General features: G+C 44.5%; 1 pseudogene; it reads left to right on the top strand.

Annotated features, from left to right (window-relative positions):
• The window catches only part of LOC136620186 (protein polybromo-1-like), a 62,019-nt pseudogene extending 50,918 nt beyond the window's left edge, over positions 1-11,101 (top strand).
• Positions 11,102-22,645: the final 11,544 nt, after the last annotated feature.

The following is a 22,645-nucleotide window of genomic DNA, read 5'->3' as shown; positions in this document are numbered from 1 at the left end:
TCACCTGTGTTGGGCACTGCAATGGGATATATTTATGTACCGCCGGTGGGTTCCAGGGAGCCCCCCATGCTGTGGGTCCACAGGGAGTTGTAACTGCATGTGTCCACTTCTAAAGAACCCCAGTCTGACTGGGGCATGCAGTGTGGGCCGAAGCCCACGTGCATTAAACATGACATTACCTCAGCTGTGATGGGCACTGCAATGGGATATATTTATGTACCGCCGGTGGCTTCCTGGCACCCACCCATGCTGTGGGTCCACACGGAGTTGTAACTACATCTGTCCACTTCTAAAGAACCCCAGTCAGACTGGGGCATGCAGTGTGGGCCGAAGCCCACCTGCATTAAGCACGACATTACCTCAGCTGTGATGGGCAATGCAATGGGATATATTTATGTACCGCCGGTGGGTTCCAGGGAGCCACCCATGCTGTGGGTGCACACGGAATTCCCATTGCGGAGTTGTACCTGCCTGTGACTATTTATAAAAAAACGCGGTCTGACTGGGACATGCAGACACCTTGACAGAATGAATAGTGTGTGGCACATGGGTTCCCCATTGCTATGCCCACGTGTGCAGCTCCAGATGGAGGTGGCACAGGATTGGATTTCTCATTGCTTCTGTACAGCATTGTGGGCTATCGCCCCGCCCCTTTTAAAGAGGGTCGCTGACTAGCCATGCCAACCCTCTGCAGTGTGTGCCTGCTTTTCCTCTGGCAGACACACTTATAAATAGACATGAGGGTGGTGTGGCATGAGTGTAGCTGAAGGCTGGGCAGGGACAGTTTGGTGTGCGCTGTGGACACTGGGTCGTGGAGGGGGGGTTTGGGCAGCATGTAACCCAGGAGAAGTGGCAGCGGAGTGTCATGCAGGCAGTGATTGTGCTTTGTTGGAGGTAGTGTGGTGCTTAGCTAAGGTATGCATTGCTAATGAGGGCTTTTCAGAAGTAAAAGTTGTTGGGGGGGGGGGGGCACTCTTGCCGCTACCGTATTGTGGCTTAATAGTGGGACCTGTGAACTTGAGATGCAGCCCAACATGTAGCTCCTCGCCTGCCCTATCCGTTTTTGTGTCGTTCCCATCACTTTCTTGAATTGCCCAGATTTTCACAAATGAAAACCTTAGCGAGCATCGGCGAAATACAAAAATGCTCGGGTCGCCCATTGACTTCAATGGGGTTCGTTACTCGAAACGAACCCTCGAGCATCGCGATAATTTCGTCCCGAGTAACGAGCACCCGAGCATTTTGGTGCTCGCTCATCTCTATTAAAAACGCATCACACAAAAATCACAAAGCACAAACTTGCGATGCGTTTTCAACATTTAGAAAGCCCCATTGACAATTGCGTTTAAAAAAAAAGCTGCAATATCGCAGCGTTAAAAAAAAACAAAAAACCCACAAGTGGGTAAGAACCCTTATGCCACTCTCACAAGTGCCATCAGCAAAACACCACGATTTCGATTGCCGCGTTTTGCCACGATTTTACTGCTGTTTTCGGGTTACGGCCTCCGACAGCAGGTTTTAACCCACCGCATAATTTTGACGGGTTATTAAATGCATTAATCGCAATAAAATAGAGCAGACAGTGCTCGAAAATCGCAGTGTTTGAAAACGCTGCAATCGAGTACAGGTCTGTAAGGCTCCATGGAAATCAATGGGAGCCTTGTACCGCAATCACCATTGTGTTCAGAACGCCACGGTAATCGCGGTAAAAAACACATGTGTGAGAGTGGCCTTGGCCGGTTTCCCACGGCCGGGAATCTCGCACGAGTTTGGTGTGTTGCGAGACTCACAAAGCTCACGCAAATATAAACCCCCTTCTTTTGAATGGAGGCATATACATGAGCAATGTTTTCCTGCACCATGTGGCATGTCCTACCTTTTCGCGTTCCTCAGAACACATCGGCCATTGTGTTCAATGGGACAATGAAGCACATTGCACTTCATGCGATGCAAGGTTTCTCTTTGGCAACTGCTTCCCATTGTTTTCAATCTTCCACATGGCTAAAAACTGCGCTAGAGGACCGCTACTTCAAAGAAGTGATGGGAGGCGGTTTTTGCCAGAAAAATGCTTCACTTCAGAGTAAAACCGCATGTTGGCGATTGCGATACTTGGGCCGAGAAATATTGCGCTATCCCGTGTATAGGTAGCCTTTACAGTGACTGTAGCTGCCTTTTAGCCTATTTATGTTTTTCATGGAGTGGCACAGTAGTTTTCTTTCCTCATGCTTTCTAAGTGACAAAAGGTCATTGCAGACTTGTAGGCACTCAGGCTCTCAGTGTACATTGTCTGCACACCCATTTTGTGTGCGTAATTTGTTGACGAGATTACAAAAAATAAAAACTGCTTCTCTGAACAGCTAGCCAAAAATGTCTAATACCGTGTTTCCCAAAAATAAGCCCTATCCTGATCTTTCAGGGAGGCTTGAAATATAAGCTACCTCGAAAATAAGCCCTAGTTACATTACATTAAAAAGATAATAATTCCAGTTTACGCAGTAGAGTCTACGCTTTAATTAACCATACGAGGTTGATAGTCTATGACAGCAGGTGTAGGGGGTGTGCAGCTGAACTAGAACAATGTATACATTACAGGGAATGCGATCAATATATACGAATACTAGATTATATGGCCAAGTGGCTTCTATGTGTCAGTCTTTAAATAAAGCCTTAGCCCTGTATTTTATGGTGTATTATGGGTGTTTTATAGCTGAGCTGATAGAGGAAGGGTAGAAGCCGTAGCAACCACTTTTGGGTCTGTCAGCTATGACAACCACATCTGCATATTCAGGACATAGCTTACCAAGTACAAATGCCTACTGTGATATTAATCTACTTGTCTGCACCAAATCCTCCCCTAGAAGTTATCGGAGGGAATGGAACTTTTTCTGTGTGATTGTAACGTTTATATAAGTAATTGATCACAATATAGGAGCAAAAAGATCATTTATTGTGAAACGGGTGTGTTTGGGGGATGAAGGGGGGGGGATTGATGCGATTTGCTACATACAGATCCTGTTTTGAAAACCCCATCCACTTATATTGTACTGGAATTTGCTACATAATCGTGATGCAAATACACCACATCTGAATAACGACTGAAGTGCGGAAGCTTCTTGGCTATTCCCTAAAGTCACCTTTACATCAGGCAATCATTGCCCAAATTATCACTGAAAACTGCAATTTCCAGTCGTCCTGTGTACATGCGGTTACCAACTACCGAGCAAGAAACCGCTCACCTGTCAGTCACTTGGTTCCTAGCAGAACTAAAGACCCAGCAATAATCGGGCCATGTAAAGAGACGCCGCTCATTGTTTGGGCGACTCCTGTTTACTGTGAATGATGGCGGTCGCCGGAACAATTCCTCACGCTCCGCTTACATTCTCCGAATGACTATCGCACTTATAGCAAAGCTTATAGGCTGCATGAAGATGTTCGGAGTTGTCTTACCAGGAGAACAGCTTCTCTAAAGATCAGTCTCCTCAAAGAAAGTAGAATTCTACTAATACATGATGGGATGGGAGGGACTCTGACACGGGGCGATTATCCCCAGAATCATCACTGGAAGCAATGATTTCGGGTGAGTGTCGGCTGACAGGGCACCAAGCGAGAAATCGCGCATTTGTCGCATTCGCCTGTTTTTTAGCTCCCTTACAAACCAAGTGGTTATTGGCCCATATGAAGAGTCAGTCGTTCACCTATTGTTTGCAGTGAATGGAGGCGGACGGAGCGATCTCCAACCTTTTCCGCTTCTATTCTCTGAAGTCCTATCACTCCTGTGTGAAAGCAGATAGTCTCTGGGGGCGGCTGTCGAGTTCTGGTGCGCCCGTCCGTCATCCCATGTAACGGTACCTTTAGTAGCTTTCTGTTCTGGTTCGTATAGCAGAAGATTTGGACAACATTGTCTTTCATGAGGTGATTTGTTTACTGGACAAACATTATCCATTTTCTCCTCATTTTGGGACAGATATATGAAGCTGTCTAAAAGGAAAACTTTGTTGCCCGTAGCAACCAGTCGGCAGAATACAACATGAAAGCTGTGCTGTGATGGATTGCTATTGATCACAAAGAGTTATTTTTTTCTTTCCGCCCGTGTCCTTAATCTCCCTCGTTGTATCCCAGCATTTAAGACATCTGAAACTTTGTGTTAGGCGAAAGGCAGACGGTCGTACTGTGATTCGCACCTGAGACGCTCGCTTGCATCGGGCAGCACATTGACAGCTGTTGGTGTGATGTCCGATATTCAACGACATTGAGTGCTCTCGTCCATGAAAATATGGCAGTAGGACACGTTACAAGCTTTTCATGGAGATTATCGGTCCGTGTGAAGAATCGTGCATGTGATTAGCCCATAGACAGTACACTGCCCGAAAATACAACCATGTGCCATTTGGCCCTAATGTAGCGACAAGTGGATGTTATAGGGGTCCGCCCTTCTCGGGATTGGAACAAAACTGTCTATAAGGTGGCCTGATGGAAAGAAAGAACTGCACACAGCTGGGTTACATTGTTTCCGTAACTCCCATAGAAGTGTGTTCCTAACTCCAGAGGTGTGGAAACGGTGTATCTCGCTGTGCTACGCTGTTTCTATAATTCTCATTCATATCTATAGGAGTTACAGAAACCACGCATGTGGCTATTTTCATAATTTCCGATCACCTCTAGCCACCCCATACCGCCGGGCCAGGGTCAGTGGGGGCTACAACTGTAGATAGGTGTGGACCCCAGTATCAGACTTTTATGGCATATGTCATAAAAGGTGAGATGGGAATACCCTTTTAATCTATTTATCTGCTTTTATAGATCTGTTTTACTTCTGTGTACTTAAAAAGTAACAAAAACGTTATATAACCTCTAGATTTTGGGGGACCGGGACCTCTTGGGGAGAAAGATGTTGTGCCTGAAAACTAGCATATGGGAGAGGCATAGGTTGGGTACACACTTCTTATGTGGGCGAGTTGCACCCGAATCTTGGGCGCAGCTCTCATGAGACCGCACATGTCCGTGTGCAGTCTGATTCACATGGACACAACATAGCATAGACGTGCATTAGCATGTCCTAGTTCTCATCCGTGATATGGACAGGAACAGGACATGAGTTGAGATTTGAGGTCCATGTGAAAAGACGTCGATCGGCATAGCCCCCTATAATGAATTAACATAAACGGCACACGGCCCCAAATAAACGAGTGTGTTGGAGGTGGAAGTGTTACTATACCATTTACAGACCGCCACCAGTACAAGTGACTGCCGCTCTCTAAAAAGAAGTCTGTCTCCTGCATAGCATGAATATTCTTATGGTTGAAATGGGTATGATTTATTATTTCTGCTGGCATCATACCCTCTTATGGCCTTTTATTCAGCGCTAAGCAGTTGATGAGGAGTGTAAGGTTGATGTTAATTCTCTGTATATTGGTTCCAGGAGTCATGCAGCCGGGTGTAACTTCCATGGTGGGATCCCCTGCAGCTGGAACTAACCCTTACAATCAGCAGGTAAGTAGTTGTTAGTGCATGTTATCCTGATGAATTGTGCTTAGAAGAAGCCGAAAGTATCAATGGAAAATCTACAATATGATGTGTGACCTCAGTCTGTTACAGTTAGGACATAAATCACCCCCTGAAGGCTGGAAAAGTGACAGAAACATGCTCTGTAGCCTTAGGTCGGGCTCACACGGCCATGTCAGTACAGTGTATTCTGCGCATGGGTCTTGCGTGTAGAATATGCTCTTCCAATCTGCCATAGGTGGCCTTGTTGCCGCTCACCCAAAATATGCGTGCAAGAAAAAAATCACAGCATGTCCTATCTTGGCGCATATCATGCGCACATACTTGTCAACTGGCGTCCCGCAGCATGTACGCCTTGTCATCACGTACTTGCGTGCCTCACGTGGGCGGCGTGCTGTGATTTATGGTCGTGTGAACCGGCCTTAGCCACCATAATCCTCATGTTACAACAGTAGAAACTAAAAAAAATGCAAAACAAAAATTTTTTCATGGTGCCTGGAATTTTTTACCTTATTCTGGGTATTTTTGTGCCGCTGATTCCGGAAATCCCATCCATTTGCATGTCATACATCGTTCCAGGAGCTCTAGTTTTTGAGATATTCCTGATGTCAATATATATTTCTGTTATTTATTTCCCCACCAGCATTTGCTTACATTAGTACATATGATACATATCGCCACCGCTGCACATCACAGACTACTAGTGACCGTGGAAGAACAGTACTGCAGATGATGGGATACGCATATGATGACCGACTACTGGTGACTATGGAAGAACAGGACTGCGGACGATGGAATACACACATGATGGAGGACTACTGGTGGCCATGGAAGAACAGGACTGCAGCCGATGGCATACACATATGATGGAGAACTACTGGTGACTGTGGAAGAGCAGGATTGTGAACGATGGGATACACATATGATGACCGACTACTGGTGACTGTGGAAGAACAGGACTGCGGATGATGGGATACACATAAGATGGAGGACTACTGATGTCTGTAGAAGAGCAGTACTGCAGATCATGGGATACGCATATGATGGCCGACTACTGGTGACCTGTGGAAGAACAGAACTGCAGACGATGGGATACGCATATGATGGAGGACTACTGGTGACTGTGGAAGAGCAGGATTGTGAACGATGGGATACACATATGATGGCTGACTACTGGTGACTGTGGAAGAGCGGGACTGCGGATGATGGGATACACATATAATGGAGGACTACTGGTGACTGTGGAAGAACAGGACTGCAGATGATGGAATACACATATGATGGAGGACTACTGGTGACTGTGGAAGAACAGGACTGCAGATGATGGAATACAAACATGATAACATGATGGAGAACTACTGGTGACCATGGAAGAACAGTACTGCGGACGATCGGATACACATATGATGGAGAATTACTGGTGACCATGGAAGAACAGGACTGCGGACGATGGGATACACATATGATGGAGAACTACTGGTGACTGTGGAAGAACAGGACTGCGGACGATGGGATACACATATGATGGAGGACTACTGGTGGCCATGGAAGAACAGTACTGCGGATGATGGGATACGCATATGATGGAGAACTACTGGTGACTGTGGAAGAACAGGACTGTGGACGATGGGATACACATATGATGGAGGACTACTGGTTGCCATGGAAGAACAGGACTGCAGACGATAGGATACACATATGATGGCAGACTCTTGGTGAAGCATCCAGCCGAATGTCATGGCAGGAATTCACAGAAATGTAGTTCCATCAACCTCTCAATGAAGAAACATTTCTTCTATTCATGTTCTAGGCTCCTTTGGTTTTTTATCTTTCTATTTTCAGCTTCTGATTGGCAGTCATTACATGTATAATACAATATGTGTACATGTATATATTAATACTGACATACGTCATATCTTGATAAGCAGACCTGATGAAGAAAAACTAATGTCATTTTCAGAATCTATTCAGAATAGTCTGTTCAACACCATTATCTATCAGCCTTGTTACATGGCGAGTTGTAGTCATTTTTTGCACTGCTGCCTTATGATTTTAACATTATGCAGGTTGTTCAATTGACATGCATCAGTCTATATGGTTTTCTCTGATTGACTAGAATTCAGGAAATATTTGACTTCGGCGTGGTCCCCAACCATCACTCAAAGTCGAATGGGGCTCACAGGCTATAAAAGGTTGGGGACCTCCGGTGTAGGGACTGCCTGTATGAACAATCCTGATAATAGCAATGATCCCAGAGATCAGCACTTGGGGGAACACTTTGAGATGTGGTTACACTACAGCGAGTCTGAACTGTTACTTACATTAGATATAGTTTACAGATACTGCAATCACTTTTTCTTCTTGATTTCTAGATGGGACTTCTGGTCCCCCCCGGGCAGCAGGCACCACCACCATATCCAGGTCAGGTTCAAACTAATCAGCCAGTCATGCAACAGCCTTCAACCCCAATATTTGTTGCTCCCCCTCCCAGGACTCAAAGGTTACTCCATTCTGAAGCCTACTTGAAAAACATTGAAGGGTTAACCGCAGAATCTAACTGCATCAGCAAATGGGACCAGACCTTGTCAGGTGAGCAACAAAACCAAGATATGTCCGTCTCCAATTGGTGAATATCTTATTTGTTTAATCCTTCTCTCCATCAATCACAACAATACATATTGTGAGCGGCCGGCCGTAATCGTACTAAAAAAGTATTTTTCATCTCGCGAGTATTGCTAGTAGCCTAGCAAGATCTGTGGTGGGGGCACAGCAGGAAGGGTATCTTTACATGCAGCTGATTTGCTTCAGATTTTCCTCACTGATTGGTGCAGATTTCACGCCCTCATTTGTAGAGGTGGAATCTGTGATGGAAATACACAGCGTAAATTGTTACATAGTATGTCAAAAAAAGACATATGTACATCTGGTTCAGCCGATTACCCCCAATGTTGATACAGAGGAAGGCAAAAAATATCCCAATGAGGGAGAAGCCAAATTACCCCATTTAAGGAAAATAATTCCTTCCCGATTCCAATCTAGCAATTGGAATAATCCCTGGATCTGTGACCCTTGACCATACTAAGGATTTACCATCCACACTGCATGTCAATTTGCGCACTTATTTAGTGCAGATTTTTTTCTGCTTGTGGACGAGATTTTTAAAATCTCACACTTTGCTGCTGCTGTAAACGCTGCAGATTTTCCATGCAGAAAGCCCGCAGTAAATTCGCCGCATGTGAGCATGACCTAATGTGTAGCCCTCTTTCTGATGCCAAGACTGAGATCAATGCCAGTTCCAGCAGTCCTTCAGTGCTGCAATCGCAGATAAAATCAGAAATGCACTCCAAAGGCAGGAGCTTATTTTATAGCAAAGATCACCAGGCTTAATCACCAGTTGGCATCACCATAGTGGCAGCCTAGGATCTGTATGTTAGCGGACAGTATGTTATGGAATATGGTAAGGATGGAAGGGAGTATAACTGCAGGAGCAATTTATTCCCTGGAAAGGCCATCAGTAGTTCATCCGCCGCTAGCCGATTGTCCGTCCTGCTGTCAAATGCACCGTGCCAAACGTCGTCGTCAGTGTTCATGGCATGAAGTAGGAGCGCCAGCTTTGCTCCCATTGAATTGAATAGTAGCGCCACACTTCTACACTTCCTGCCCTGCTTCTATTATGGTCAGGACAGAATGTGACATCCTGACCATAAGCCTGCAAAATCTTGGTTGGATTGGAAATCATTTTGGCTGCCACCTGAAGCAGAGAAGGGGGACATGGTGGTTCGACGGGACTCAAAACACACTTTTCTTTCTTGCTTTGCTAGATTAATAACATTCACATAAAACTAGTTCAGTCTGATAAAGATGTCTGTTCTTCCTGAATTGTTATGTGCTTGCAGATCCCCCTGAGTGGATTGAAAATAAAATGATAGGAGAACACCTTTGAGAGTAGCATACCATACATAATCATGGCAGGTATATTAGGTAGCATGTTTAACATAAAGGGTGTTGGGCAAAATTACCGCAGGTTAATAATTTATAAGCTACTCTCATATGCTTGATTAACTATTGCTAAAAACTTGGATGAGTCCGCTGATCTCGAAGAGTGGACTTGGAATTTTAATAGTTTAACAAACCACCATTTTCCACGTTTTCTAAACCTAATACTCTACATGTTTATCACTCTTTATGGGATCCCTGGGGGGAAAATTTTTAGAACAAAATCTGAGATGATCTACAGTAATTAAACAAATAATAATGTCTCCAGCCCGTGCTTTGGACTTGGTGTGTGTGGTGTGATGGGGGAGGTATTGTATTATGGTAAAAGCGTGTAATATGGAATACCTATTCTAGTTACAACTTTAATGTTCTGTAAAAAACAGAATAATTAAAAATTTGGGTGAAGTACCCTTTCTGAAAGCCCCCAGAGCTGCCATGGCAGAGTGCCTATCAAGCCATGCCTGTGGTGTGGCTTGATAGACTGCCTGTCTGATTGTGATATACTGTCATACTACGGTATTACCTCCTTCTGCAGGAGCGATCAAACCATTGCAAGTTCTTGTTTTCTATGGGGACTTAAAAACTGATTTTTACATTTTTTTTTTAAAGTATTTGATTATTAAAAAAAATTAAAAGTTAATAAGTTAGAAAAAAACAAAAAAAACTTTTCCCATATTTAAAAAATATAAAACCTAAAACATTGGTATCGTTACCTCCATAAAAGTCCAAGCTATCAAAGTAATGCATTATTTACCCCAGACGGTGTACACCATCAGAAAAAACACTCCAATAAGAGGGTTTTTTTTACGTTTTTCAGTACATTAAATAGTACCATTTTTAAAAATAGTCATTCAAAAAACAAGCCCTCAGACAGCTACGTCAATGGATAAATGAACGTTATGATTTTTTAAAAGGGGGGAGGAAAAAACGAAATTGAAAAGAGAAAAAAAAACTAAAATAAAGAAGGGCCTTGTCCTTACTGGGTTAAACACTCCACATTTCACCTAGTTAACCAACACCCTACTTTATACACTGATGAGGGGCAAGAACCCCATAGCCATGCGGTCTTGTTACTTATTAACTCTTCTCTCCCATTTCAGCTCGAAGACGGGATATCCACTTATCCAAAGAGCAGGAGGGCCGGCTTCCTTCCCATTGGTTGAAGAGCAAAGGGGCCCACACAACTATGGCAAACGCATTGTGGCGCCTTCGAGATCTCATGCTTAGAGACACCTTAAACATCCGCCAGGCGTACAACATGGAAAACGTCTAACCTCTCATCACCAATCTAATTTTTGTGGAACAATTGATGTTTTTAGTGACTGGAGGCCAATATTTTTTATTGCATTTCTGTACATTGTAAGACCATTTTGATATGAAGACATTTTTAATAAGTTTATTTTGATTGTGTTGATTTGTTTGTGTTCTGTATTAAGTTGTCAAATGCAGCATTTTTACATATTTTGAGTTGTGTTTTTGAGGTTTAGTGTCAGTGATGCTGGTTGCTGGCTGATATGTTAGATACATTGTTTTTTATTGTAATTGTGGGTTCAGCTGTACCACACACTGCCATTATTTTAAATTAAATGTCTTTGTCACTACACTCGGACCTATAGTTATTTGCAGATATGTACTTTTTATATTCCATAGTTGCACTACATCCTTATTTCACCATCATCATTCAAGGACTGCACACAAAGTTATATTTTACATACAAGGGGTGGACAAAAATAGGGAAACGCCATATAATATGCATGGGATTTTAATCTTTAGCAATGAGCTGCCCTTTTGACCCCTGCTTGGCTGAGTTTGTGTTTACTTCACCTCTTGCCCTGCTCTGGGTGATTTTGGGAGCCAGCTGGTAACAGTAGCTGACTGGCTCAAACCCCTGACCAATGGAACCTTGTTGCTCGGTCAGATGATCACTTCTGCCTGGCAGCATCTGTGTTATATTACCGCCACTTAAAATCTGTCTCTACATGGCTTATTGAAATAGGATTTATAATCCCATGTTATTTAAGGCATGCATTTCGTATGGTGTTCCATATTTTTGTCCACCATGTACCTCCCTTTTATTAATATTGAAGGCACAGTAAGTCCCTAAAGGTTCCTACCTACATTTATTGTGGAATTGAGTACAATCTAATATCTGTTGCAACCTGGACGAATCAACAATTGGAGTGAAAATCGGTGGGAGAAACGCCAACAACTTTTGATATGCCGATGATACGATGTTGCTCATGGAAAGTGAAAGGGATCTGGAATATCAGATCCAAAGAGTTAAAGAAGAAAGTGAGTGCATGGGGCTTCACCTCAACATAAAGAAAACAAAGGTAATGACCGCAGCAAGTAATGGTACAGTCCACGTAATGGTATAATCCACGTAATGGTACAGTCCACGTTAAATCCACAATGAGGAAATTGAATCTGGTAAAGATTTCCTCTTGCTCGGATCCAAGATTCACAGCAATGGAAAATCAGATATCAAACAAAGAATTGTACTTGGTCGCAGTGCAATGCAAGGAATAGCAAGGATATGGAAGAGTAAAGATATTAGCAAGCACTGTTACAAAGATCCAAATTATAAATGCAATCATGTATGCAAAAGTTGGACACTCAGGAAGGCAGATAGAAGGAAAATTGCTGCTTTTGAGCTATGGTGCTGGAGAAGAATGCTGCGTATACCAGGATCAGCAATGGTCACCAACAAGATGGTTCTAGAGCGTATCAAACCAAAAATATCGCTGGAGGGCAAAATTCCCAAACAGCGGCTCTCATACTTTGGACATAACATGCGAGCCAATTCTCTGGAAACAACATTGATGTTCGGCACAGTCAGTGCGTCATGAAGAAGAGGACGCCAAAGATTGTAGAGAATATTCAAGATCACTGAGACTCCATAAAACTATTTGCCTCCCACAATCATGTTTTCAGAAATACATTCTAAATACTGTATATTACAGAATACCAAAAAGTTACATTCTTTTTATAATGAGATCTGGTACTTCCATAATGTATGTCTATGGGACATGTCTTGCCTGTTATGGAGCTATATAGGTATAATGCTCATTCCAGATAGTCTTGGGAGACGGCAGAATTTTCAGCAGTTAGGGCAGTAAGTGATCCTCTCACTATACAAATAAATATATTTTATTATGCACATGGATTTTATATTTCAGGTCACTGTTAAATAAAATGGAGTATATGAAGTAATAAACAGTTAGGGTACAGGCATTAAGCATTAAAGTTTGAGGATTCAGGGATTGTTTTCTCTGGATAGTAGATGACTGGCAGGGGTCCACCGTTCGAGATTACCACTAATCGGCTGATTCCCAGCACTGCTATCAATATGGACAGCATGGGAAGCAGACAGCTCTGATTGTATTGCAGTGGCCCGGTTTGGCAGTGCAGGCACATCTCCCATTGTATTCTGTGGCAGTTGCACCTGCACTACCGAACTGGGTTGCTGCAATACAGACTGTGCAATCTGCTTTCTGCGCTGTCTGTGTTGACAGCGGTATGAGGAATCAGGTGATCAATAGAGATCTAGAGCGGTGGACCCCTGTCTGTCAACTATTGATGACAACCCCCTTAAAAACACAGCAGGAAATTTACAAAACATGGCAAAAAAAGCACCTTTGATGTCATAAAATTTCTTGGACTTGTAGAACAAAACGGTGTGGTACATTACGGTGTCTAAGGTACTCTCTCACATGGTGCTACTGTACATCTTTGTGCTTTTACCGCAAAATCGTGATTTTGCGCGATCGCGATTTTAACATTACAAGTCCCATAGACCACTGCAGAAAAAAAAAGCGAATTTTGCAGTGAAAAAAAACTGTAGTGGGTAGTGACCCTTCCGCAGCATTTTATTAAAGCCGACTTCACACAGGCAAGAAAATTGCGTGACGCACAAATATGAATCCCATTCTTTTGAATAGGGTCATTCACATAGCGGTTTGTTCTTGCATCGCGGCATACCCTATCTTTGTGTGTGCTCTCGCATTGCATTTCCCATTGTTTTCAATGGGGCCGGCGGCAGCATTGCTCCACATGCTAGGTGCAGGCGCTGCTATGCGAAGTCTCACATTGAAAACAATGAGAGAAACTCCAAGATCCTCCGCTGCGACTGTCGGCCATGGTGGAAGTTTGCTTCTTTCTTCAAGTGATGCTAGACCGTTTTGAGAGAGAAACGCCTCACTTCCACAGAGAAAATGCATGTTGGCGAGCATATCACCGCCCTATATGCCGCTCGCCCATATGAAGTTGGCTAGTGGCTTGCTCACATCCGCGTTCGGCCAGGAGATTGTTTTACTGCTCCCTCAATGTGTTTTCCACAACAGGAAAACAACTCCCGAACATCTGTCTGAGGGCGCATTCAGATGACCGTATATCGGCCGGCGATTCACGCCGGCCGATATACGGCGTCCCTCTCTGCAGGGGGAGGAGGCTGGAAGAGCCGGGAGCAGTGCTCTGAGCTCCTGCCCCCTGTCTACCCCCTCTCCGCCCCTCTGCACTATTTGCAAAGAGAGAAGGCGGAACGGAGGGCAGGGCTAAATTCTGGGAATTAGCCCCACCCCTGTCCTGCCTCTCCCCATTGCAAATAGTGTGGCGGGGCGGAGAGGAGGCAGAGAGGGGGCGGGAGCTCAGAGCACTGCTCCAGGCTCTTCCAGCCTCCTTCCCCTGCAGAGAGAGACGCGTATATCGGCCGGGCGTGAATAGCCGACCGATATAGGGTCGTCTGAATGCACCATTAGGATGGAACTGAACGGACCCACATTGACTATAATAGGGTCCATTCGATTTTCGGCTAGTAGTCCACAGCATTTTGCCAGACTTTACAGGATGAACTAGTGCTGATGTGAATGAGCCTTAATATGGTCTCTGGAACATGCAATAAGTTTTTATGTTTTTGTCTTTTTTTTTTATTTTTTAGAATGAATACAGTATGCATTCATGGTAGGCGATGGCTGTCATAGTACAGATCCATAACACTGGATTGATGGGTGAAATGACTAAAAACATCCAGACTTTTGGCAGTAATGAACTATGTGTAATGGGAAACATATACTGTATACAGTTTGCAGTATATATACCTGGGGAAGAGCTGGTAAGAGGATGCACTATGAGGAGAAGACAGGCCAGCGAAGACAATGTGCTGATGGGAAACCTGTACCTTCTACCTAAACCTTGTTGTAAGCTTAGTATTCCCCCCCCCCCCTTCACGTCCGCTGTATTCCCTAGTGGTGGTGGCCTCTTCCTGCAGCATGATGCCCTCTGCCACACTGCAGAACTTGATCAGGAATGGTTTGAGGAACGTGACGAAGAGTTCCAGGAATGACTTGGCCTCCCAGTTCCACAGCCCTCAATCTGATCAATTACAGTGCTGTGAAAATGTATTTGCCCCTTTCCCAATTTCTTCTATTTTTGCATATTTATCATGGTTTGAGTGGTTCAGATCCTCAAACTACTTTAAATATTCGACAAGATGACCCCAATTATCAAAATGCTGTTTTTAAGTGATCATTTCACTTATTGAAGCAAAATTGCTCTTCGGTCGTACTTACCCCTATGGGAAAAAACGTAATAGCCCCTTGGCTACTAAAGCAACCAGTTCACTAAATCCAATTCACAGTTAGGGGTTATTACTGCTGGACCTGTATGGCCACCTTCACATGGGCCATATCCACTGTGGGTTTACGGGTGGCTTCACATGAGCCTTTGCGTGAAGACACTTGCTGCAGGGCACTATTTGCACATGAATGAGGTTTGAAGGGGTACATAATCTATGTGTTGTGCGCTTCGCTCCTCTCCACGGGTTTTTCTCGGCTGCCAGCGCTGACGCCAGTCATTGACTTCAACATGCTTCTATATGCCTCATCAAGCAGGTCCAACATGGGTTTTCATTCTGTAGTCAATGGGAAACACTTGTGATCCTCTGTTGCTCGTCACATGTTCATGAGGGTTGGAATTTCACAGAAGTGATGCGAGGCGTTTTTGCATATGCGGTAAAGCGCATGTTGACATGTGTGATATTGGGCCGAGTTTCTCATCCTGATATTGCGCTCGCCCGTGTGAATGTAGCTTTAGGGCTCATTCACACAAATGTAATTTAGAGTCAATGAAAGTACATTGATATTCTGTGACCCACTAACACCAGCGGGTTTTTTATTGCGTATAATATGTGCATTAGAAAGTGCTCTATTCACCATGTATTACGCGCTTACATCCCTATTGTTCTCCGGGGGTTGTATATTAAACGCTGTACATATGCAGTACATTGTGTATGTGCGATTTTTAATATGCAACACCAATGAGGGACAGAGTTTGGAATTTTTTTAAAATAACTATTTACACTGCCCACCATAGCGTGTGTTTAAATACACTGCCACGCGCGACGCACAATCGCCCTATGCAGCGATAGCCGGCTCTCACAGCGGTAAAATGCTGCGTAAGTTTAATTCCACACGGGCGAGTGTGATATCGGGCCGGCTTACATGGCCTAATATTGTGCTCGCCAACATTCGATTTCTCTGCGGATGTCAGTTGTTTGTCAAAAACGCATCACATCACTTTGGGGAAGTAGCGATCCTCTGCCACAGCTTTCAGGCTTTTACTAGTTTTAAATGGGAGACCTCACATTGCACTTGGGTGCGCCAGACGCGCTGTGTGATGCTTTTGCCGGCGCCATTGAAAACAATGGGCAATGCTAGAAAATGCCCAAAGACAGGACATGCCGCAATATTTTTGCCGCATCGCAGAAAAAACAAACGCTCATATGTATGACACCATTCAAAAGAATGAGTTTCATATTCTTGCGTCTCGCAACGCACAAATCTTGTGCAATTTTCTCAACTGTGTGAAAGCGGCCTCAGTTTGAGGATTCTGTGGCAATGTCTGCGTGGGGGGTGGGGTTGGCCGCGGCACACTCGGTCCATGGAAAAGTCCACATTACTTTTATTCTCTTCAGTATTCAGTGGTAGCGAGGAAATCCAGTGCAAACCCATCAGCCAATGGCAGCACCTAAACTTAGTGCTAGGAACATAAACACTGGCCCCTCAAGGCGCTAGCCAAACAGTAATTCCCTCCCTATTAACACCGTGGCCTAGCGCCACTACACCGACCCAGCAGCGCGTCGGTCTGGGGCCGTCCTTTCCCATACTGCACCCTGCTCTCCCACAGACGTCGGGCCTCCCTTCTCCTCTCGAGGAGTCGCTCCAGCTGCTTCACAGAAGTGATAGGAGGCTTTTTGCTAGAAAAATGCTTCTCGACGGCATGAAAACGCACGTTGGTGAGCGTGATATTGGGCCACGTTTCTCAGGCCGCTATCACACTCGCCCGTGTATAGGCTGTATTCAAACAGACAATTGCGATTTTGTTCCATAAAAATGGTCCAATTTTTTTAAATGGTCAACCCACAGAAACCCAAAGTTACACGCGCCAAAAACGGATCGCACTCGCATCATTTGAGTACTATCCATTTTTTATCACACTTTGACTTAAATGGGCAATTTTCATTGGCCCAAAATAGGACATGCTTTCTTCTTTTTTAGACTATTGAGTAAAAAACGCCGTGTGAATATTCCCATTCAAGTCGACGAGTTCTATTTCCGTGTAATTTTAGTCCATCTTTTTTGGTCCAAGAGGCTCACTGATAAGCCTTAGGCCGGCTTCACACAGGCCACAAGAATTGCACAAGATTTGTGTGTTCCGAGACGCACATATCTCACACAGATTTGAACCCCGTTATTTGAATGGGGTCACACACCTGAGCGATGTTTTCCTGCGTAGCACCGCGATGCGATGTGAGAAACAAAGCGCGGCATGTTCTATCATCCTGCGTGATCTCACATCGTAGCGCCCATTGTTTCCAATGGGGCCGCCAGCAGCAGCGCACAGCGTGTTAGGTGAGTGCGATGTGAGGTCTCCCATTGAAAACAACGAGAGAAACTCTGCAATCCCCCGCTGCGGCTGACAATCGCTTGATGGGAGGTTGTTTTGTCATGAAAACGCATTGCATCCTCGGGGAATTCACATGGTGGGGAGCGCGATATGGGGGCAGGATTCACGGCCCAATATCACCCTCGCCAGTGTGAAGTTAGCCTGAGAACGCATCTTAATGTGAATAGCGTGGCGTCCTCGCAGACCACCTCTTGAACATGGCATTTCTAACACCGCAATTTTTGAGCGCTGTCTGTTTTATTTTCGGGTGTTTTAGCACTTTTTAACGCCCCTAATCAGCCATAACAGTGATTGGGTGAATTAATAAACACTGTCAAATGCTGTAATAGGAGTTGGGAAACGCAGTTCGAAATTGCGGTAAAATGCTGCAGTGTTTTCTTAACGCATGTGTGAGAGCAGCCTAATGGGTGACCTCTGTGAGGGTGGCCGCACACGGGTGTATGCACATATATGTGCACAATAGTGTGACATATATGCGCAATGCAGGGTGTGCGGCCATGTGCTATAGAGCCTGTAGCAGCACTTATAAGGTTGGGTTCTCACAGGGCGGATTCTCAAATGGGCTCAGGCTAATGGAGGACAAGATGACCGGACTCAGGCTCACGGATTTTGGCCATGTAGTGCAAGCAGAACCACTAGAAAAATCTATAATGCTTGGACTGATCAGCGACAAAAGAAGAAGACCTGGCCGCTAAAGAATACAATGGCTTGATACCGTCAAAGCTGATACTGGCATGAATATCAGACAACTATGCTAATAAATAAAAGGTGCACGTCTCTTCACATCTTAGGCGTTACTGACTCCTCCGTGCGCTTTCACAGAAATGTAGGACAGCTGGAGTACATTTCTGGCATAGTTAGCTTTTGTTATAAACTATCCCCTTCCCACTCCAGGACGTACATTTACGTCCTGGAGCGTCGGGGTATCTATGCAGACAGGTCGCGGGGCGACCTCTCTGCATACAGCGCGGGCGTCAGCTGTTTACTACAGCTGACACCCGCGGGAAATAGCGGCGATCGGCCAGTTATCCGATCGCGGCTATTAACCCTTTAAATGCCGCTGTCAACTGGTGAGATCGGGGAAGCCGTGCAGGTGTCATGGCTGCCGGGGGCCTTCTGAAAGGCCCCAGGGCTGCCTTGAGAGACTGCCTATCAAGCCATCCCCTGTCAGAATGCAGTTACGTCATACTGCAGGAGCAATCAAAGTATCGCATATTGTAGTCCCCCAGGGGGGCTTTGAAGTAAAGTGAAAAAAAGAGCAATAAAGTTTTTTTAATTGTAAAAAAAAAGTAATAAAAGTTTAAATCACCCCCCTTTTGCCATATCTATAATTAAAAAGTCTAAATAATAAAATAAAAATAAACATATTTGGTATCGCCGCGTCCGTAAAAGTCTGATCTATCAAAGTAGCGCATTATTTACCCCACGGTGAACATCGTCCGAAAAAAGAAAAAAATTACGAACGTCAGAAATGCACTTTTTCAGTCACCCTGTCTCCCAGAAAAACGCAATAAAAGGCGATTAAAAAAGTTGTACATATTCCGAATTAGTACGGAAACTACAGGACATTCCGCAAAAAGTGAGCCATCGCTGAACTACGTCGACGTAAAAATAAAAAAGTTATTGCGGCACAAGATGACCGCAGAAAATAATTGAAAAAAATTAAACGTCTTTGAAGAAAAAAAAAAAAAAGAGTAGTATAGTAAAAAAAAAAATTATACAAGTTTGGTATCATAGTAATCGTACTGACCCATAGAATAGAGTTATCATGTCGCTTTTGTTGCAGTTTGTGCGCCGTAGAAACAAGACGCACTGAAAGATGATGGAATGTCGTTTTGTTTTTTTCCATTTTACTCCACTGGTACATTAAATAGCACCATTGAAAAATGCAACTTGTCCCGCAAAAAATAAGCCTTCATACAGTGACGTCGATGGATAAATAAAGGGGTTATGATTTTTTTAAGGGGGGAAAGGAAATAACGAAAAAGGGGAAAAAAAAGGGCCGCGTCACAAAGGGACTATACATAAATGTGTCGGTCTGGGGTGGCGACGCCCCTCCCAACAAGCCACACCTCCTTTTCAGGTAAGTGCTGCACTGAAAAAGCCACCACATTTTTGTACACGTGTGCCTTGCACCAAATTTTGCAACAGTTTTACTCCAACACCCCCCCCCCCCAAAAAAAAAATTAGAACAACTCTTACCTTCACAAACATGATGACACATTTGCCAAGGATTTTATTTACAGGCACCTTGTTATAATAGTCACTCTTGAACACTTCCTTCTCTAAGAATTTACGAGTGGCGAGATGGAAGGTTTCATTGGGACGATAGAACCAACAGCCGTACAGCCACTTCTCACCTGCAAAATAAAATGTGCCTTTTGTCCTTTTCGTACTTTGGTGACAACGTTTTCAAGTATACTCAGTTTTTCTTAGAAGGCTTTATAACCGTTATTTTGATATGTAACCCAATTAGGGATGATTGGGCCTGGGTCAACATTTGGTCTGCAACAATGATAACAGTTTAGTAAAATATTATCACATTTTTCAAACCCACTTTTTTTTTGTTTTTTAACCACGTGTCCCCCTTGTGCATGAAGCAACCTGCGTCAGCGAACAGACCAAGGCCTGTGACAGGCGGACATATTCAAGCCACATTTATGGGTCTGTAATTACAAACAAATATCCCAGCCTGACGGCGGGTCTCTTGATCTGAACTCCGAGCATCACAGGAACTTATGATGCTTGTAGCTCTGGTCAGGCCGGGACACTTGTCCGTCCTACAGGCACATATGTGCGGCCGGCATACGGTCATCTGAATAATAAAGGCAACAGCAGCACTCACGTGGATTCACTCCAGACCAGTCCCGGTCATTCCACTGCAAACAGTGCAAGTGAGGAGCAGGTGGATGCAGCAGCCCAGCTTAGTCAGGATCACGACCAACTAATCAGTGAAAATGTGCAGCAAAGACTAGGCAGCATCAGATGGATCTTCAAAACAATTTTCCAATCTTTATTCCTCCAACAAAGGTAAAACCTGCGACGTTTCGGTCACAATTGTGACCTTTCTCAAGGCATACGGTCATCTGTCACTAAAGTTAACCATACACCAGAAAAAGCATCCGATGGTGGGATCAACGGACAATCTTATGTGTGTGTACATATGACCATTCCTCCTCCCAAGATTCTTTGACATCTTATGTAAAGTGGCATATTAGAGTTAAAGCTTGCCATACAAATGACAATAAGTGAGGGCCGAACCCACGCTGGGCTGACCGCTGTCTTGTGTGTATGGCCAGATTACCTGGGAAGCTGAAGCCACAGATGTTATGGCCTTACATCAATTACTATCAGTGCTTCCTAAAAGAGTCATTTTGATGATCTCGGTTTACTGCAAACGATGCATCCTCTTCATGTTACTTTTTTTCCTCTCTTATACAATATAATACAAAAATATACACAATATTATACAATAATGGAAAGGCAAAGACTGAAATTCCTACCTGCATTGTCCTCCCAGAGGCGCTCAATGCAGACAATATGTGGCTGCAGGTTGGCCTCCGCGGGCTCCACATACACATAATCCCCAACGTGATACATGCTGTTCTTAAAGCTGCAGTCTTGGCTGTAGGTTCGGTATTGTCCAGACTGGCCAGAAACTCCTCCAGGATCTTCACTCTTTTCTGCTTCTTAACAAAGAGGGTTAAAAAAATAATACAAGTTTAAAGGGGGGTTTCCACACATATATTATTGATGACATCCTCAGGATAGGTCATCAGAGGTTGGTTGGCTGGGGACTGCTGCTTAGGGTGATCTGATTGGGAATCAGCAGTCAGCGCCGCAATACGCAGAGGTCGAGCAGAAGCAGTTGGCTCTGACCTGTCTGGTGGCCAATGCTGGTAATTACAGGCGCAGTTCTTGTTGACTTTTAATATAAGCTGAGCCTGCAATTATGAGCGCCGGCCGCTACACAGCGGTTGGAGCCAGATGCTTACGCTCTAACCTCTATGTATGTGGCTCTAACAGTGGGCACCTGATCAGCCAGGGTACTGAGCAGTGAACCCCAGACGACCATTTATTGATGATCTGTTCACAGGATAGTCCAGCAATATACACTCATTCTCAAAAAGTAATCCCTCCACTAGAAGTCGTCGTAATTGAATGAAACTTTCTCTGTGTGATTGTAACGTTGGTATAAGCGATTACAATATCAGAGCAAAAGGATCATTTATTGTGGAGAGGCTCTAGTACCCTGTTGTACCGCCTCTAGCTTGGGTACAAGATGTGATACAGGCAGGCATGGAAGTTCTACTACCCTGTTGTACCACCTCTATCTTGGATACAAGATGTGATACAGGAGGGCATGGAGGCGTAGTACCTTGTTGTACCGTCTCTAGCTTGGATACAAGATGTAATGCAGGAGGGCATGGAGGCTCTAGTTCCCCTGTTATACTGCCTCTACCTTGGATACAAGATGTGATACAGGAGGGCATGGAGGCACTAGTATGCTGTTGTACTGCCTTTAGCTTGGATACAAGATGTGATACAGGTGGGCATGGAAGTTCTAGTACCCTGTTGTACCACATCTAGCTTGGATACAAGATGTGATACGAGAGGGCATGAAGGCTCTAGTACCCTGCTGTAACACCTCTAGCTTGGATCCAAAATGTGATACGGACAGGCATGGAGGCTCTAGTACCCTGTTGCACCACCTTTAGCTTGGATACAGGATGAGATACGGGCATGGAGGCTCTAGTACGCAGTTGGGCCGCCTCTAGCTTGGATGCAAGATGTGATACCGGTGGACATGAAGGCTCTAGTATCCTGTTGGGCTGCCTCTAGCTTGAATGCAAGATGTGATACTGGTGGACATTGAGGCTCTATTAGCCTGGTGGACCGCCTCTAGCTTGGATGCATAATGTGACAAGGGTGAGCATGGAGGCTGTAGTACCTCTAGTTTGGATCCAAGACATGGAAGAGGCAGGCATGCAGGCTTTTGTACCCTGTTGTACCGCTTCTAGCTTTGATCCAAGGTGTGATACGGAAGGAGGGGGGGGGGGGGAAGAGCATGGAGGGTCTAGGACTCCGTTGGCCTGTCTCTAGCGTGTAAAAATAGACTGACTGAATTTGTGTATATTTAGCGCCAAAATTGGGAAAATTTCGAAAACAAAATAGTAATTCTAAT

This window comes from Eleutherodactylus coqui, chromosome 3, assembly GCF_035609145.1.
Source record: "Eleutherodactylus coqui strain aEleCoq1 chromosome 3, aEleCoq1.hap1, whole genome shotgun sequence".
NCBI classification, from domain to species: domain Eukaryota; kingdom Metazoa; phylum Chordata; class Amphibia; order Anura; family Eleutherodactylidae; genus Eleutherodactylus; species Eleutherodactylus coqui.
The sequence above is the reverse complement of the archived record's forward strand: the minus strand, read 5'-3'. Positions and strand labels throughout refer to the sequence as shown.